This window comes from Anomaloglossus baeobatrachus, chromosome 3, assembly GCF_048569485.1.
Source record: "Anomaloglossus baeobatrachus isolate aAnoBae1 chromosome 3, aAnoBae1.hap1, whole genome shotgun sequence".
Classification (NCBI taxonomy): domain Eukaryota; kingdom Metazoa; phylum Chordata; class Amphibia; order Anura; family Aromobatidae; genus Anomaloglossus; species Anomaloglossus baeobatrachus.
Window position 1 is genome coordinate 630,520,347 of NC_134355.1, and position 19,644 is coordinate 630,539,990.

A 19,644-nucleotide genomic window follows, 5' to 3' on the forward strand; every position below is an offset into this window, starting at 1 on the left:
TCTCTCTCTTTCTGACCTCTCTATCTCTCTTTCTGACCTCTCTCTCTCTTTCCCAAGAAAGCTTGGGCCACCCTGCGCTGCGGATTTCTATCCCCAGCTGCTTAGTTGTACCTGGCTGGACACAAAAAAAAAGCGAAGCCCACACTTTTTTTATTATTTCATCAAATTCATGAAATAATGAAGAAAAAAAAGGGCTTCCCCATATTTTAGGTTCCCAGCCAGGTACAAATAGGCAGCTGGAGGTTGGGGGCAGTCCGTACCTGCCTGCTGTGCCTGGCTAGCATACAAAAAATATGGCGAAGCCCACGTCATTTTTTTTTTATTATTAGTTTTTGGGCAAAAAAAAAAAAAAATTAAAAAAAGGGCTTCCCTGGATTTTCCATTGCCAGTGAAGGTAACACCAAGCAGTGGGGGTTCGCAGCCAGTAGCTGTGCTTGGGTTACTCTTAGCAATAGAAAATGCAGCGGAAGCCCACGCATTTATTTATTTTTACCCCTAACCCCAGGTTATGTGTTTGGGGTTTTTGTTTTTTTGTTTTTTAATGAATTTAAAAAAAAAAATCAACATTGGCTTCGCCCATCGAGCACCCAGGCATTTTACTGCTCACTTATCCCTACTCCTGACCACACAGCCAACAGAACAAGTAATCAGATCAGCTGACTCCAGTGTCAGCCGATTACTTGTTCTGTGCTCCCCTGCATCCATCGCAGTGTTGCGGGCTGTGAGGTCAGCTGAGTTCAGCTGACACTGGAGTCAGCTGATCTGAACTGCGTTGAATTCCAGCCCGCACACGCTGCGATGGATGCAGTGGGACACAAAACAAGTAATCGGCCGACACTGGAGTCAGCTGATCTGAACTCAGCTCAACTCCTGACCCCACAGCCTGCACACGGTCACATGTGATCGGCAGCAGGCAGTGACTGCTGTTAACCTGCATCAATCACAGCGTGTGCGGGCTGTGAGATCAAAAGTTCAGCTGACTCCAGTGCCGGCCGATAAATTCTGTGTCTTGTTGCATCCATCGCAGCAGCCAAAAAAAAGTAGAAGTAGAAGGATCCGGTAAAATAACATTTGCGGTTGCATGCGTTGCACATTCAATCCATAGGATCCGGTCAAATGCGTTTTGTAGTTTTGTCTAAAGGCAAAAAAAAACGCTGATGTGAAAGTAGCCTGTAAAATGCATGCCACATGGATGATACAGACGACACACAGAGACTAGGCAAGAGGGGAAAAAGCAATCTCATGACCCCATCATTTTTTTTCCCCCAATTTTTTATTTTTTTCACATGTTGCACCAGCTAATTATAATTGTTGTACACGTACACACTGCTCCTCTGTGTATATATACACACACACACACACACACACACACACACACACACACACACACACACACACACACTATATCATAACAAGCAGAAGATAGGCGCTTTCTTTCCCTGGTCGTGCAGAGATTGGAGCTGCTGCTGTCACTGATGTCATTTCTCTCAGTGCTTGCATAATATGCAGAGACAGGGAAGAGGGCAGGGAGGAGTTGGGTGGAGAGCTGAGTGGGTGTGTTAGATACAGCCCACACTAAGGATCATGGAAGTTTTAGGAACTGAACCCAGGAAGTCAGGAGAGATATTAACCCCCCTCAGAGCTGGAGCTAGCAATGAGGATGTGCTGCTACGGCATGATAAAAGGTAATATTGCTGATATAACATAATAGTTGTGTGGAGAGGCACAAATTAGCACGATTTGTGAGAAAAAGAAAAATCAGTTTTGCTAACTGGACAATTTCTTTACATCCTAAGTCTTATGAAAAGGCTTGTTTAAAAAGCCACTTTTGACTTTTAGGATTGCTACTTCCAATAGGTGGCGCTAGAGTTTGTCTCCTTCCTCACTGGAGAGACAATTTGAATATTGGTGGATACACTTTTGTCAATCTTAACCCCTTAACGACCTTTGACGTACTGAGTACGTCATGGTGACATGGTGCTAAACGACCCATGACGTACTCAGTACGTCATGGCGAAATCGCGGTCCCGGAGCCCCGGGGAGTGAAATTTGTTTACTTAAACGGTAGATTCGGGAAGGAGGGGACCTCTGCCTGACCTCAGGAGGGGTGGTGCCTCCTCCCCGAACCTACAGAGGCTGTGATTGGCTGACAAACGCCGCTCAGCCAATTACAGTCACTGTAATGTGTCAGCCATTGAAAATGGCTGACACATTGAAATCCAGCCATAATCAGTGCTGCTGTAGCACTGATGACTGGCTGGAGCTGGGTGAACTTTGTTTCACCCGCCCCCAGCTCTGATTGGAGAGACCGGCCTTGTGACCGATCTCTCCCAATCACTGTGGATCTTGTGCCGGTGACCTGTATGTGACCGCTACCCTCAGCTTCACTCCGTCCGTGAAAGCTGATGAGAGTGGTCGCTGTAGGTGCCCATCGGTAAGTTATAGCCCCCCCCCCGATCCACCGCTGCTCCCCGCCGATCCACCGCTGCTCCCCGCCGATCCACCGCTGCTCCCCGCCGATCCACCGCTGCTCCCCGCCGATCCACCGCTGCTGCCCGCCGATCCACCGCTGCTGCCCGCCAATTCATCGCTGCTTCCCGCCACGCCGCTGTTCCCGCCGCTGTCCCTGCCCGCCACGCCGCTGTTCCCGCCGCTGTCCCTGCCCGCCACTGTCCCTGCCCGCCACGCCGCTGTTCCCGCCGCTGTCCCTGCCCGCCACGCCGCTGTTCCCGCCGCTGTCCCTGCCCGCCACGCCGCTGTTCCCGCCGCTGTCCCTGCCCGCCACGCCGCTGTTCCCGCCGCTGTCCCTGCCCGCCACGCCGCTGTTTCCGCCGCTGTCCCTGCCCGCCACGCCGCTATTCCCGCCGCTGTCCCTGCCCGCCACGCCGCTATTCCCGCCGCTGTCCCTGCCCGCCACGCCGCTATTCCCGCCACTGTCCCTGCCCGCCACGCCGCTATTCCCGCCACTGTCCCTGCCCGCCACGCCGCTATTCCCGCCACTGTCCCTGCCGCCACCGTCCCCTTTCAGTCGCACCCACCTTTTTCAGCCGCCGCTGCACCCGATCGGCCGCCGCCTCCATCGGCTGCCACTGCACCTAATCGGCTGCCGCCTTCCATGTGCTGCCTCCCCTCCATGTGCTGCCTCCCCTCCATGTGCTGATTCCCCTCCATGTGCTGATTCCCCTCCATGTGCTGATTCCCCTCCATGTGCTGATTCCCCTCCATGTGCTGCCTCCTCTCCCCCCTCCCTCCATGTGCTGCCTCCTCTCCCCCCTCCCTCCATGTGCTGCCTCCTCTCCCCCCTCCCTCCATGTGCTGCCTCCTCTCCCCCCCTCCCTCCATGTGCTGCCTCCTCTCCCCCCCTCCCTCCATGTGCTGCCTCCTCTCCCCCCCTCCCTCCATGTGCTGCCTCCTCTCCCCCCCTCCCTCCATGTGCTGCCTCCTCTCCCCCCCTCCCTCCATGTGCTGCCTCCTCTCCCCCCCTCCCTCCATGTGCTGCCTCCCCTCCCCCCTCCCTCCATGTGCTGCCTCCCCTCCCCCCTCCCTCCATGTGCTGCCTCCCCTCCCCCCTCCCTCCATGTGCTGCCTCCCCTCCCCCCTCCCTCCATGTGCTGCCTCCCCTCCCCCCTCCCTCCATGTGCTGCCCCCCCCTCCCTCCATGTGCTGCCTCCCCCCCCCCTCCATGTGCTGCCTCCTCCCCCCCTCCCTCCATGTGCTGCCTCCCCCCCCTCCCTCCATGTGCTGCCTTCCCCCCCTCCCTCCATGTGCTGCCTTCCCCCCCTCCATGTGCCATCGCTCTCTCCCATCAGACTCTGCCCCCCTCCCTGATCTGCTGCCTGCTCTCTCCCATGCCTTTTCTGTCTGCTGTGATCCTGCTGCCTAGATCAATCCTGTAAGGTAGCTATCCCCAATCTCACCTCCCACCCCCCCCATCCTCCGCCGCTCCTCCATCCGCTGCGCCCTTTCCCATCCTCCATCCGCTGCGCCTTTTCTCATCTGCCGCTCCTCCATCCGCTGCGCCTTTTCTCATCTGCCGCTCCTCCATCCGCTGCGCCTTTTCCCATCCTCTGCCGCTCCTCCATCCGCTGCGCCTTTTCCCATCCTCTGCCGCTCCTCCATCCGCTGCGCCTTTTCCCAGCCACCATCCTCTGCGCCCTTTCTCATCTGCCGCCCCTCCATCCGCTGCCGCGCCCTCTTGCATCGCATTATCCAGCGCAGTTGCTCGCTTCCAGACTGCAGTGGATGATGCGATGCGAGACTCGTGCATTGCTCTCACGTTTGGCACTGGTCTTAGTGGCAGGCGCTCATTTTTTTTTTTTTTTACTGATGTCTGTATTTTTTATTTCGCCAAACTAATTTTTTTTGTATGGGGGGGGGGGGCTAGTTTCCAAAATGGGATCACATGTGGGGGAGCTCCATTGTTTAGGCACCTCAGGGGGTCTCCAAATGAAACATGGCGTCTGCTAATAATTCCAATCAATTTTACTGTGAAATGGCGCTCCTTCTCTTCTGAGCCCCGCCGTACGCCCAAACAATTGATTTCCACCACATATGAGGTATCGTCGTACTCAGGAGAAATTGCACAATACATTTTATGGTGCATTTTTTCCTGATACCCTTGTGGAAAAAAAAGCTACCTGTTTGAAAAAACAATTTTGTGGTAAAAAAAAATAATAAAATATTTTCACGGCTGATCATTACAAACGTTTGTGAAGCCTCCAGGGGTTCAAAGTGCTCACTAAACAGCTAGATAAATTCCATGAGGGGTCTAGTTTCCAAAATGGGGTCAATTGTGGGGGAGCTCCATTGTTTAGGCACCTCGGGGAGTCTTCAAACCCGACATGGCGTCCGCTAATGAGTGCAGCTAATTTTGCACTCAAAAATTCAAATGGCGCTCCTTGCCTTCAGAGTCCTGCTGTGTGCCCAAACATTTGATTACCACCACATATGGGGTATCTGCGTACTCAGGAGAAAATGCACAATACATTTTATGGTGCATTTTTTCCTGATACCCTTGTGATAAAAAAAGCTACCTGGTTGAAGCAACAGTTTTGTGGTAAAAAAAATTTTTTTCTTTTCACGGCTCAACGTTATAAACTTCTGTGAAGCCCCCAGGGGTTCAAAGTGCACATCAAACATCTAGAAAAAATATTTGAGGGCTCTAGTTTCCAAAATGGGGTCATTTGTGGGGGAGCTCCATTGTTTAGGCACCTCGGGGAGTCTTCAAACCCGACATGGTGTCCGCTAATGAGTGCAGCTAATTTTGCACTCAAAAATTCAAATGGCGCTCCTTGCCTTCCGAGTCCTGCTGTGTGCCCAAACATTTGATTTCCACCACATATGGGGTATCTGCATACTCAGGAGAAAATGCACGATACATTTTATGATGCATTTTTCCTGATACCCTTGTGAAAATACTAATTTTTATGGCTAAAGTAACATTTTTGTGTTAAAAAAGTAAAATTTTCATTTTTTCGTCTACATTGCTTTGGTTGCTGTGAAGCTCCTAAAGGGTTAATAAACTTCTTGGATGTGGTTTTGAGCAGAGTGAGGGGTACAGATTTTAGAATTGGGTCACTTTTGGGTATTTTCTGTCGCCTAGGTTTCTCAAATCACTCCAAATGTGATGTGGTACCTAAAAAAAATTTTTTTGTAAATTTTATTGGAAAAATGAGAAATTGGTGATGAACTTTGAACCCTTCTAACTTCCTAACGGAATTTTTTTTTTTTTCAAAAATTGCGCTGGTGTAAAGTAGACAAGTGGGAAATTTTCAAAATTTTCGCCAAATTTCCGAAATTTTCACAAATAAACGCAAAACATATCGGCCTAAATTTACCACTGACATGAACTACAATATGTCACGAAAAAACAATCTCAGAATCGCCAGGATCTGTTGAAGCGTTCCAGAGTTATAACCTGTCAAAGTGACACTGGTCAAAATTGCAAAAAATGGCCGGGTCTTTAAGGTGAAAACAGGCTGGGGGCTGAAGGGGTTAAATGTGTATTTGGGGTTTTTTTTTGTCCCTTTTTGGTTTTTATGTTTCAATGAAGATTTGCTACTTGCCCATATATATTATTTTTCTGACTGAGTTTTTGGGTGATCCTGTACATGAGAACACAGTTTTCTTTCTATTCATTTCAGCTTTAGCCTCTTACCTGTGATAGTATATGGTGCCAACTATATGTCCATGATTATTCGCAAAATCAAATCTTTATTTTTTATATAGCGCTAATATATTCTGCAGCGCTTTACATACATCAGGAACACTGTCCCCATTGGGGCTCACAATCTAAAGTCCCTATCTCTATGTCTTTGGAGAGTGGGAGGAAACCGGAGTGCCCGGAGGAAACCCACGCAAACATGGGGAGAACATACAAACTCCTTGCAGATGGTGTCCTTGGTGGGATTTGAACCCAGGACCCCAGCGCTGTAAGCCTGCAGTGCTAACCACTGAGTCACCGTGCCACCCACAAAGGGGCTTTCAATGGAGGTGTCAAACATGAGTGAAGCACATAAAAGAAAGTTACACAACAAAGTTGCTCATGCCTAAGCTGCTTGTGATCCATAATTCATTTTCTCCTCCCCCCCCTAAGGAAACAAAAAAGTATGTACTTTCTGTTATTTCTCCCTTTTTATTTTAATACTGTTATCACATATTTGTATGTCAATTTACTTTTATATCTTTTCTTGTAAGTATGGATTTGGTTTTTTTCAAAGCTTAAAACGTTAATAAGTTTGATCATTGTCTGCTCTAAAGAGCCCATAGGTTTTCAGAGAGCACAAGACCCTTTTTTTATTGTCTGAAAGTAGCATATACAGTATATTGGGGACTCACCATCCCGTGATTTGTTGAGTGGTGGCAGCGTGTTATGTATACGTGTTGTGTAATCTGTGTTAGGGATGTGATTAATGTTCAGTTTATAGCTGGTAAAAGAGGCAGAGTGCTGGATCGAGTGAAAGGAGATAAATTAACCCTTGCAGACACACCCATGTCACGTGCTGAGAAGTGTGCATGTGACAAGTAGGTGGCAGAGTGGTGAGATCGAAATGACTTCTATTAGAGCATTAGTACATGGTTTTAGATCATCACTACAGGACTGGGAGTTTCGAGGCTCAAATTTGGTTAATTAGGCTATGTGCCCACAGGGACAGTGTCCTGCGGATATATCCGCAGGACATTCCGCAGGTGCTCCCAGAAATCCGCAACAGAACTTTCTCTGTTTCAATGCTGCGGATATACAGCGGAATGTCCTGCGGATATGGTGCCGACATTCTGCATTGAGGATACAGTACCATGACTTCGGCACTGCATCCTCAATGCAGAACAAGTGCTGCAGTGATCAGGGTGCTCATACTTACCTCCATCATGCAGCACCTCGCTTTCCGGCGGCCGGGTCACTGTCAGGCAGCGTCTGGTGCAGTGTGCTGGAGGTGGGCGGGCCTGAACTAGCTCCGGCTGTCACATGACCGGAGCTCGTGCAGGCCCCGCCCACCTCTTCCTTCCTGGACCTGCCTGGATCCACCGCGCTGCTGTACACCGGACGGAGAAAGTGACTCAGGTGTCTATCAAGGCAGGTAAGTATATGGGACCCTGCGGAGAAATCCGCAACAATAATTGACATGCTGCAGATTTTTCCGCATGAAAATCCGCACGATTTCCGCTGCGGAAAAATCCGCAGCGTTGGCACAGCATTTCCCAAATGCCATAGAAATGGCTGGGGAGTAGCTGTGCTGCAGATTTTTGGAAAATCCTCGGCTTTTCCGCGAGAAATCCGCGGCAAAATCTGCGCATTTTCCGCAGCGTGGGCACATAGCCTTATGGCGAGGTCTGTTCTGAGTTGATCCTGTCTTGTTAAACCACTGTATGGTCTTGGCCACGGTGCTGCAGCTCAATGTCAGGGTGTTGGCAATCCTCTTATATCCTACCTAGGCCATTTTTTAGGTAAAAGAACATTAATTTTCTAAGGATCTCAAAAAAGAATTTGCCATGAGGACCAATGTTGAATTTCCAGTGATCAGTATGAGAGAGGGTGTGAGCAAAAACACCAAATTTAACATTCCTGCTCCCCATTGACTCCTGAAACATTGTAACACTAATGAGTAACATGACACCAGGAGCACAATTTCGCCATTTTCACTTAAGGGGTGTACTCACTTTTGTCGTCAGCAGTGTACACATTAATGGCTGTGCGTTGTGTTACAGTTTACACAAATTTATACTGTACTACAAGCTGTGCACTGACTACTTTACATTGTATCAAAGCGTCATATCTTCAGGGTTGTCCATGAAAAGATGTAATAAAACATTCACAAAAATCTGAGGGGTGTACTAACTTTTGTAATATACTGAATGTGTCAGCTCTGACCTACGGTCAGGCTGTTGCTCAGACTCAACCTCAGGGCTTAGAGGATGAGTCTCAGAAAGAATGGCCACAACTGGAGGACCTTACTATGACCCATGGTTCTCCCCACATGGTAGACCTGCTGAAGTCCCCGATAACAGACTCCGAACACTCAGTATCAGACCAGAGGCTGGAGTTCCCACTAGATCAGGTCCTACAGTCTGATCGCAAGGCTTTCTGGAAGCTTTGACTAACAGATGGCAGTCTGGAGAAGCGGAGATGCCTTGCAGATCAACCCGCGGGCTGGGTCTGACAAGGAGAGAATATACTCAAACCAGGGAAGGGTGTATAAAGAGACATTTCCCCCCCATGATTGTGAGAAGTGTCTGGTTGTTCCCTATCTATTCAGGGAACAGTTATTAAGAATCGCTCATGAAATCTCTCTGGCCGAGTACCTTGGAGAATAAAAGATGAAAGCCCATTTGACAACTTTTACTGGCCCAGTATGGGGACAGACATAGCTAATTACTGTTGGTCTTGCGCAATTTGTCAAGGAGTTGGAAAGACTGAGAACATACAAAAAGCCCCATTGATACCACTGTCGGTGATTGATGAGCCTTTCCAACGATAGGCTGTGGATATTATCAGGCCATTCGCAGTGCCTAGCAGCTATGCTAAACGCTTAATCGTCACAGTTGTCGACTGCTATACGATCTTTAGACGCAGTGGCACGGTCCTCCATATGAGCCAATAAAGTGGCCAATGTACTGGGGGAGCGTGGCTAGCCATGCCGAAGTGAAGATGCACTGCCCTGAGCTCCATTGCCTACTTTAAAGACCAACATCCACCTCAAAAATGGGAAAATCTGCAAGGAGAGTAAGATCAGTGTGCCACAAGACATGCACCCCTCAGGGTGGCATTGCATCATTACTCACTCGCTGCAGGCATCAGGAACTAGAGGACTCCACATGGGCACCATCAGTCTCAGGAGAGGAGGTGCCTCCTGTGGTCTGAGGAGCAAAGAAAGTGTCATTCCCACAATAGGAGCTGTTGGATTTGCAGGGACATCAGCACCCCCAGCAGGTATATCCGTATCTGAAGATAGGACGACAGGGCCATTGCAAGATGGCCGCTGCCTCATGCAACGTATGTCACAAGCACTGCCCCTGGCCTCCCCCTGCACACCAGCCTGCCGCACACAGACTCCCCCTATACGACAAACAGAAATCCTTTACATGCCAGAGGGAACCCACAAAGGAATATAATTCCCCTCTACTCATGGGAACCAGATATCTCCAAACCCCTACAAATGACCTCCCAGACCGGGTGCATCAGGAAATACAAAAGGTCACGTCAGTGCCTATACACTAAATAATGACGAGCGTTCACCCCCTTCAGAGAGCCCCCTGGGTCAAGATTCCTCACCTTCTCTTAATCTGTGCTGTCCCCAGAGTCCAGGTGAGGAGCAGTATGACTCTTATCTTGATCCTAATGGAAGACATAGACCCTGGAACAAGCTCCCACTGCCAACCCAGCCTGATTCACTGACCGGATGGTCCACTGGCTCTTCATGAGCAACATTTCTCCCTCACCCCTCAACAGCTCCTAGATTAGAGATGGACGTCCCATCCCTCAGTAGTGTGGCAGCTGGTCTCATCAAACCAAATATCTGTGTTTTTGAGAAGAACATGTCATCCTCCTCCCTGCATGGTCCTAAAGCATTTTGTGTCTCAGCATTAAGGGATCAAATCTGCTTTGGCGGCCCTCTAGCCACACAGCCCAACTACCCATGGATGAGCACAGCCCAGCTTCCCTAGCCACTCAAATGGCCGCATAATGCAAACAGGAAAACAGAAAAAGGCAGGCCGTCCCGGGAGGGAAGATGCGATACGAGATACACTCGAGTCTCTCGCAAGTGGAATCCTACCCTCAATAGGAGTCTTCACAGGGAAACCTGAGAGGACTCATTGACCACGTCACTACCGGTATTCATCCCTGTGAGTCAATCTGCATACCAGGTATCATTAGCGGTGAAAGCAAACATGAAGGGATAGAAGGGACAGATAAAGCAGATGCTGAGCCTGGGTGCAATACAAAAATCCCAGAGTACCCGGGCCTTATCTGTAGTTCTTGTCCTGAAGAAGAACTGAATCTCCAGGTTTTGTGTAGACTAAAGGAAATTAAATTTGCTTACGAAATTTGTTGCCTATCCCATGCTGAGGATAGAGGAGCTGTTAGAACAGCTGGCTAATGTTTCTTACCTAACCATTATAAACTTAAACAGGGGTTATTGGCAGATACCCATCACCAAAGAAGCTCAGGAGAGATCTGGCTCTATAATGGGAAATTGATAAGATGGAGCCTGATTTTACAGTAATAGGATTTTACAATTCAACATAAAGGAATTGATCATGGCAATGCTGATGGTTGATCTAGACAAGGGGGGCCGGAACTGGAGACCTGCCCGTGAGCTGAAAAGTAAGTCAAGCTCCCATGCATGTGCAAAAGGGGGAAAGTATGAAGGACATATATGTAGGGGAAATGTATAAGCAGCAGTAAGTCACATTTAGTCACTAAAGGACAAACTGGATTTACCAATATTACAAGAACAAACGGGCTTTGGCTAGAGGTGTCAAACATGGCACCTCAGCTCCTGGGACTGCGACCTTCAAAGGGTTAGTAAATGGTCAGGAGTCATATTTCCCATTTACTGTATAGGGAGGAGTGGAGGAGGCACAAAGTAGGTAATATACAAAGTACATGACTAATTAGCCCATAGTCTGATCACAACACAGCAATTTTAATATTCCAATCTAGGCCGCCCTGAAAGCATGAGCCCAGAGTCAAGAATATAAAAGCTGGACTGTGCAAAAGAAAGTTTTTTACATGTGGGGTCTGCCTATGATGGCTGTGATCCATATTTCATCCCCCCCCCCCAAGGCAACAAAAGACAACTAGGTATTTTCTGTTATTTCTCCCTTTTTATTTTATTACTGTTTTTGCATATGTCATTTTATTTTTACTTTTTTATATTTTTTCTTGTAAGCACTGTATTTTTTTATGTTAAAGGTTAAGGCCTAGGACACACGGCAAGAAAAAAAGATGTGAGTGGAATGTGATAAAAAATTGCATTCCGCTCGGACCAATATTACCCTATGGGTCCGCTCCCATGAGCGATTATTTTCTCAGCCCTAATCAAACCGAGAAAACAGTCTCAGCATGCTGTGGGTGGAATGGGATCTTGTTCCACTTACACCCATTCAATTCTATGGGGCGAGAGAAACATCGCACTGAACACCAGTGTAACGCGAGAGCAGTGCGATTCTCGCATCAGCCAGTAACGGAGGAGATAGGGAGATAAATCCCTCCCCTCTCCTCTGCAGCGCCGGCCCTCCCCTCCGCAACTGTGGTTTGATCGCACGATTTCAGACCACACTCGCATGACACTCGGCTCCCGCTGTGCTGCAAGCGCATACTGAGTGTCTTGCGAGAACTCACACAAATCCCCGTGTGGCTTCAGCCTAAAAGATTAAACTAGTTTGATCCTTGTCTAAGGAATCCATAGGCTTTTAGGGAGTGTGAGGCCCTTTTTCATTGCCTGACAGTAGCATATACGGTATATCGATGTCTCATCACCCCATGACTTGTTGATTGGTGGCAGCATGTTGTTAATCAACGTTGGGGATCTGAGTCATACTCAATCCATAGCCGGTGGCGAAAGCTGAGTGCTGGATTGAGTGAGAGGAGATAAATTAACCCTTGCAGACACAGCCACGTTAAGCGTGTACGTGACAATCACTAACTAAAATCCACAGGAACCCTCCTCGGGCTATTTTACCTTACTCTAGTGACCGCTGCGCAGTTCCGTACCCTGATTCCACAGTACCCGCTCACATACCTCTATTTAGACCGAACGTTTCTGAATTCTTTTTTTTCCAACCCTTCTCTGTATTATTTATGGTAATGGCACAGTGATCACAGGGCTGCCGATTCCAGACTAATGACATCCGATGGCTATGTGCAGTCACTTATATTCACTAAATAGAGAGTGCATATGTTTTGTCAGAGAACGCCCCAAATGAACAAAGGACCTAATGAAAGGGATATTACAAAGTGACCCACAATGCAACCAGGGCGATAGATCTCGCGCAAATCAGCCTTTCATGATGAAACATCAAAGTCCTCCTGGAGCTGCCAGATAATGAAGTCTATCTTATTCTGATTCACCAGACAAGGAGAAACGCGTTTCTAATCTCATTTCAGGATTAAAAGCTGACATGAAACAACTTGAGGCAAAAGTAGTGTGCATTTATAGGAGTGCGGACATTTCAGGCATTCTGGAGGCTCAGGATCTATTATTACCGCCGAACAAAATTAAAAAAAATAAAAAATAAAATAAATGTGTATTTGTTTTAGAGAAGAAAAAAAAAAAAAACCCCAGTGGAAGATAATAGAAAAGGTGCATTTCAGTGTATCGCCTACAGAAAGGGATATCCACTATTTCCACAGCACAGACAAGGAACTAAACCTTTACAAATGCAGTAATGGAGGGGCAGATTTAGTAACTCAGTGTAAACCTGGACTAGACAGTCAAAAATGTGCCAAGTGTGTCCAATGCTGGAAGATTACCTTATACATTATTACAGTCTAGTCTACATTAACACCATCACTTGATTGGCTTAAAGAGATTGCCCACTATTCGGGTAACCCCTTCTCAATAGCTACATTCCCCATTATAAATTAAAAACAGCCTATATTCATCTCTGGTGCAGGTGCTGTTCCAGCAATTACACTAGTGGCATTTCAGGGGCTTGCCTGAAATTACGTCACATGATCCCTGCAGACAATCAGGGGCTGCTTCACACTCACTTCCTTTGGACATAACTGACAATTAGAGAGCAGCCGCAGCGTTCACATCTTCTGGGTTAGTTTTGTCCGAAGGAAGTGAACGTGATGAGGGCTCACGTGGCATAATGTCACACAAGCCCCAGGAGAGCTGGAACTGACAGCAATGTAATGGGACTGGAAGTGAGGGGAGTATATACTGTTTTTATTTCAGAAAAAGTGAATATAGCAATTAAGAAGGGGGTTGTCAGAATAGTTGATAACCCCTTTAAGCACCCTCCCCAAAACACAATAAATAGTAGTTGGATGATCTTTAATTTGGCCTTTTGGAAGAGAAAGGGACCAGCACTACTGTATTCTCTATGAACTATGCTGGGGAAGAACTGATCATGTTTGAAATCTGGAACCTTCTCTGTCCATCATCATTTGTCGGGGAACAGATACACTTCACTTTGCTCCAATAATTTGTCCCAAATTTGTTAGAAGGCATGTAGTCCAATTTTCATTAAAGAGGCGCTGTCACTGAGGTCCTGTGCATGCGCACTTTGATCTGCCCTGCTCAGGGCAGATCAAAAGTATTGTAGTGCGCCTGCGCAGGACCTCAATACTGGCCTGTGTGCATGACATAGGACGCGTCATGCACATAGGCTTCAGAAAAAGGAACAAGATGGCCGAAAGAGGAGGCGCCGGCACCGGAGAACGGCGTCACCCCTTTGACCAGACTGCACGAAGCGACCTCCTAGGTGAGTATTATAAAGTGATTATTGTGTTCTACACAACGGCCTGCGCTCTTATATACAGCACGTTAGAATGCTGTATATTAAAGCTCCGTTGTGGTGGCCACAGCTTATAGGGCCCAAATCTGGTGACATGTTCCCTTTAAACAAAAAATAAGTTTTTCCTGTACATGGCTTTAAAGGGAATCCATCAGTAGGATTAATCGTCCTAAGCCATCTATATGGGAATGTAGGTCATAGGAACCTCAATAACATCATATCTGCAATCCGATGTCATATTCCTGAGAAATACCGTTTTTCTTAATATCTAAATGCGCTGTTAAGAGCTATGGGCCGGACAACGATCTTCCTGAGAATCTGCCTTAGATTTATTTTTTTATATATATATATATGAAAGGTGAACGTTACGAATGTGAGACATGTAATGACTGACTGATTCACATGTCTTACACTAGTAATGCCCCCTTATATTTTCATTGATTTGCTGGCGGAACCAGTGGTATGGCCATTTCTCCAAACTGTCCCAGGAGTAGTTTTTCCAATACCACAGAGACAGTTTGCATGTTGCTCGTGATATTGTACTGAAGTCCCCAGAATCACTGTTCATCACACAGCTGAGGTATACACATAATTTGGACCAGTCATTGCTTTTAATGGAATTTCAATACAGTAAGACTTTTTTTTTGCATTTTACCACATTGCTGTGCTTGTTTTCTCCTCCTCTCTATAGTTTACCATGTGTTTACCAGCGGATCACCAGCACCCATCGGTAGGATTTCTCGGAGCCATATCTTTACAGCAGCAGCAAGGGATGGTAAGCTATTTCCCCAGACTTTACGTTTATTTCCTTTGTGTGAACTGGAACACACAAAAAAAGCCGAGGGAAAAAAAAAAAAAAAAAAAGGCAAATTGGACATAATTTCTCACAACTCCAAAAATGGCCTGACAAAATTGTTGCCACTTTTCCAAATTTGTGGGTGAAAAAATTTGTTTGAAACATTAGATCAGGGTTGGGGAACCTTTTTTTCTGCCGGGAGCAATTTGAAAATTTCTACCATCATTCGGGAGCCGCACAAAATTATCAACTTGAAAATTACCCTACTATATTTGGTCAAACAATTAACTCACTGGTGGCTGGAGCTTCTTGTTTTTGGTGCAGCAGTGATGTTCGGCGATATTGTTCTTGTTGCTTCTCACAGCTGCTTTTCCAGGTTTGTGTCGACTGGGACTGCTGTATATACATCACAAAGGAGACGCTGAGGGCATATACATCACAGAAGATATTGGGGGCACATACATCACTGGGGGTATATACATATCAGGGGGGCACAGACAGCCCTGGGGAGGCTGGGGGGGCACACACAGGCAGCCCTGGGGAGGCTGGAGGGGCACACACAACAGCACTGGGGAGGCTAGAAGGGCACACACAGCAGCACTGGGGAGGCTGGAAGGGCACACACACGCAGCCATGGGGAGGCTGGAGAAGCTCAGACAGGAAGCACTGGGGAGGCTGGAGAGGCTCAGACAGGCAGCACTGGGGAGGCTGGAGAGGCTCAGACAGGCAGCACTGGGGAGGCTGGAGAGGCTCAGACCGGCAGCACTGGGGAAGCTGGAGAGGGTCAGACAGGCAGCACTGGGGAGGCTGGAGAGGCTCAGACAGGCAGCACTGGGGAGGAAGGAGAGGCTCAGACAGGCAGCACTGGGGAGGCTGGAGAGGCTCAGACAGGCAGCACTGGGGAGGCTGGAGAGGCTCAGACAGGCAGCACTGGGGAGGCTGGAGAGGCTCAGACAGGCAGCACTGGAGAGGCTCAGAAAGGCAGCACTGGGGAGGTTGGAGAGGCTCAGAAAGGCAGCCCTAGAGAGGCTCTGACAGGCAGCACTGGGGAGGCTGGAGAGGCTCAGACAAGCCTGGGAGCACAAACAATCCTGGAGAACACTGGGGCAGCCGTTCCTCTTCTGTGGGACGAAAGCACATTGCCTATCCCGCCCACAAAGTAATCCTCCAGTGTATGTATCATGGTTAAGCCTAAAATTGGCTCCTTTCCGGTTGGTGGGCGTGCTTTGCAGTGTTCAGCATTGAACGCTCTGTAGAGTTTAAAGGAACAGCAGCCAACAAGATGTTAAGTTAAGTTGAGGGTGCCAGCAATTTTGTCCAGGCCATTTTTGAGATTGTGTGTGATGCTGTGTCCAATTTGACTATTTCCTCAGCTTTTCTGTGTTATTCCAATACATGCAAAGGAAATGTGTTTGTAACTAAGCAGGTGTGATTGCAATAATTTTCTGGGAGTAATACTTTTTCTGGAACAATTTCAATTTCCAGGGTGCCAACACTTTTGGCCACAACTGTAGATAAAGCAGAGGTGGGGCTTAAAACATCCCAAAAATTGCAATTAAAGTAACAGCTCCTTATCAATATTGAATAGAACTCGTCGGTCATTGAAAATATCTCAGTTTAGTAATAAAATCAATATTTAGCCTGGGTCAACACATTTTCATACAGCAGAAAGGCTGCGTACACAACTAAGGGGTGCTTCACACACAGCGAGCTCGCTGCCGAGATCGCTGCTGAGTCACGCTTTTTGTGACGCAGCAGTGACCTCATTAGCGATCTCGCTGTGTGTGACACTGAGCAGCGATCTGGCCCCTGCTGCGAGATCGCTGCTCGTTACACACAGCCCTGGTTCGTTTTCTTCAAAGCCGCTCTCCTGCTGTGACACACAGATCGCTGTGTGTGACAGCAAGAGAGCGACAAATGAAGCGAGCAGGGAGCAGGAGCCGGCGTCTGACAGCTGAGGTAAGCTGTATCCAAGATAAACATCGGGTAACCAAGGTGGTTACCCGATATTTACCTTAGTTACCAGCCTCCGCAGCTCTCACGCTGCCTGTGCTGCCGGCTCCGGCTCTCTGCACATGTAGCTGCTGTACACATCGGGTTAATTAACCCGATGTGTACAGCAGCTAGGAGAGCAAGGAGCCAGCGCTAAGCAGTGTGCGCGGCTCCCTGCTCTCTGCACATGTAGCTGCATTACACATCGGGTTAATTAACCCGATGTGTACAGCAGCTAGGAGAGCAGGGAGCCAGCGCTCAGTGTGCGCGGCTCCCTGCTCTCTGCACACAGCGCTGGTAACTAATGTAAACATCGGGTAACCATACCCGATGTTTACCTTAGTTACCAGTCTCCGCAGCTTCCAGTCGGCGGCTCCGTGCAAGCGCAGCGTCGCTTGCACGTCGCTTGCACGTCGCTGCTGGCTGGGGGCTGTTCAGTGGTCGCTGGTGAGATCTGCCTGTTTGACAGCTCACCAGCGACCATGTAGCGATGCAGCAGCGATCCTGACCAGGTCAGATCGCTGGTCGGATCGCTGCTGCATCGCTAAAGTGTGAAGGTACCCTAACAGGAGCACAAGTAACGGGAGCAGTCTGTTATCACTAGCCTTAATGACCCTTTCCATTCCACTATCTCGATTCTGTAATTAATTTCCTTGAAAACTCTTAATTCCCTTAAATAACATCTTGTAGACTGATAAAATTAGGCAGTTTTTATTTTCTTCGAGTTAGTACCACTGAGAGGTCAGCATAACTTTTAATTAGCCTACTGTAATTAGCAAAATAACACAGCCGGAAAAAGCGCATTGGATCATGAATCTTGCCCAGATGTGAAAAAATAAATAAAATTAGTATAAAATATCTGAGAAACGGGGAGAGAGGGAGGTAAAACTCGGAAACCAAAGCACACAAACAGCAAACAAGCATTGTATGTTTTTAGGGAACCGGACAGCAGATTTGGTGACTATAAGCTGCGGCCACCACCAGTGGGCTCATATACAGCATTCTAACATGCTGTATATAAGAGCTCAGGCCGCTGTGTACAACGTAAAAATCACTTTATAATACTTACCTAAACGGTCGCTGTTACTTGTTACTTGTTCTTTGTCCCCCTGCATCCATCGCAGCATGTACGGGCTGTGAGGTCAGCGGCGTGGAGACAGTGACATGCTCTGCTCTGACACATAGTGTGCTGCATGTCACTATCTTTCTCCACTCTGGCACTTGTTGTGCAGGTGACCGGATGCTACATGTCACTAACTGTCTCCACTATGGGACTTGTTGTGCAGGTGAGAGTGTATACAGTTGGTACTATGCAGCAGAAATCACAGAGTGGGGCAGTTAGTGACATGTATCATCCGGTCACCTGCACAACAAGTCCCAGAGTGGATACAGTGACATGCAGCACACTATGTGTCAGAGCAGAGCATGTCACCAACTTGCTCTGCTCTGTCACCTGCGGTGCTGCATGTCACGTTTTTGCCGCGATTTGGTGCCTTTTTTGCTGCGTTTTTGCTCACTGCGTTTTTAATCAGTGCACAATGCCATTAAAGATTGTTGATAAAAAAAAAAAAAAAAGGTCTGATGTCATTTCCTTATTCAAAATGTTCATTGTATGCAGGAGAGCAGACAGCAGCTGCAGAACTACAAGTCTCAGCATCCTCCATTCACTAGTGTATGGAGGAGAGCAGACAGCAGCTGCAGAACTACAAGGCTCAGCATCCTCCATTCACTAGTGTATGCAGGAGAGCAGACAGCAGCTGCAGAACTACAAGGCTCAGCATCCTCCATCCAGGACTGTATGCAGTTTTTTACCCAAAAAGAAAAAAAAAATGACATGGGCTTCGCCATATTTTTGTATGCTAGCCAGGTACAGCAGGCAGGTACGGGCTGCCCCCAACCCCCAGCTGCCTATTTGTACCCGGCTGGGAACCAAAAATATAGAGAAACCCTTTTTTTTTAATTATTTCATGAATTTCATGAAATAATTTTAAAAAAAAATGACGTGAGCTTCGCCTAATTTTAGTGTCCAGCCGGGTACAACTAGGCAGCTGGGGATTATAATCCACAGTGAAGGGTGCCCAAGCTTTCTGGGCACCCCCACTGCGAATTGCAGTCCGCAGCCACCCCAGAAAATGGCGCTTTCATAGAAGCGCCATCTTCTGGAGCTGTATCCAACTCTTCCAGCTGCCCTGATGCCGGGTGGCTGGCTGGGTAATAATGGGGTTAGGGCTAGCTGTATATTATCAGCTAGCCCTAAGCCCGAAATTCATGGTGTCACGCCAATATTAGACATGGCCACCATGAATTTCTAGTAATGATAAAAAAAAAAACACAACACAGAGAAAAATATTTTTATTAGAAATAAAACACAACACAATTAGTGACTCCATCTTTATTGAAATAAACCCCCCTCCGCAGTAATCCTGGGTTAGGGTCCCGCGCCGTCCAATCAGGATCCAATATCATCTGATCGATTTGCTGGAAGGCAAAGCGATCAGATGATGTGTCAGGTTAAACTACGTGAATCACATGACACATCAGCTGATTGTATAATCGGCTTTTATACAATCAGCTGAAGCATCAGTGCAAAAAAAAAAAAAATAAATAAATAAATACTCACGTCTGTGCTGATTACCGGCAGCTCCTGCAGCGGAGTCTGATCCTGGCCCATCACTGCAGGAGCTGCCGGTAATCAGCTGATGAAGTCCCCTGACGGCAGGATCAGCTGATAGCCGGCCGGGCGCGAAAAAGCCGGCGACACCACGAGAATCGATCAGCTGATGCGTCAGGTGACTGCATCAGATGATCCACCGCCAGGTCCTGCAAGCTTCGTACGTGCCCCGGGGAGACTGCACACAGCCAGAGCAGCGGGACCGGGACAGGGGCTGGAA

At 47.9% G+C, this 19,644-nt stretch overlaps 1 protein-coding gene across 1 annotated transcript in view; it reads right to left on the reverse strand.

Annotated features, from left to right (window-relative positions):
- Positions 1-19,644, reverse strand: part of NBAS (NBAS subunit of NRZ tethering complex) — a 1,027,824-nt gene that overhangs the window by 721,126 nt on the left and 287,054 nt on the right.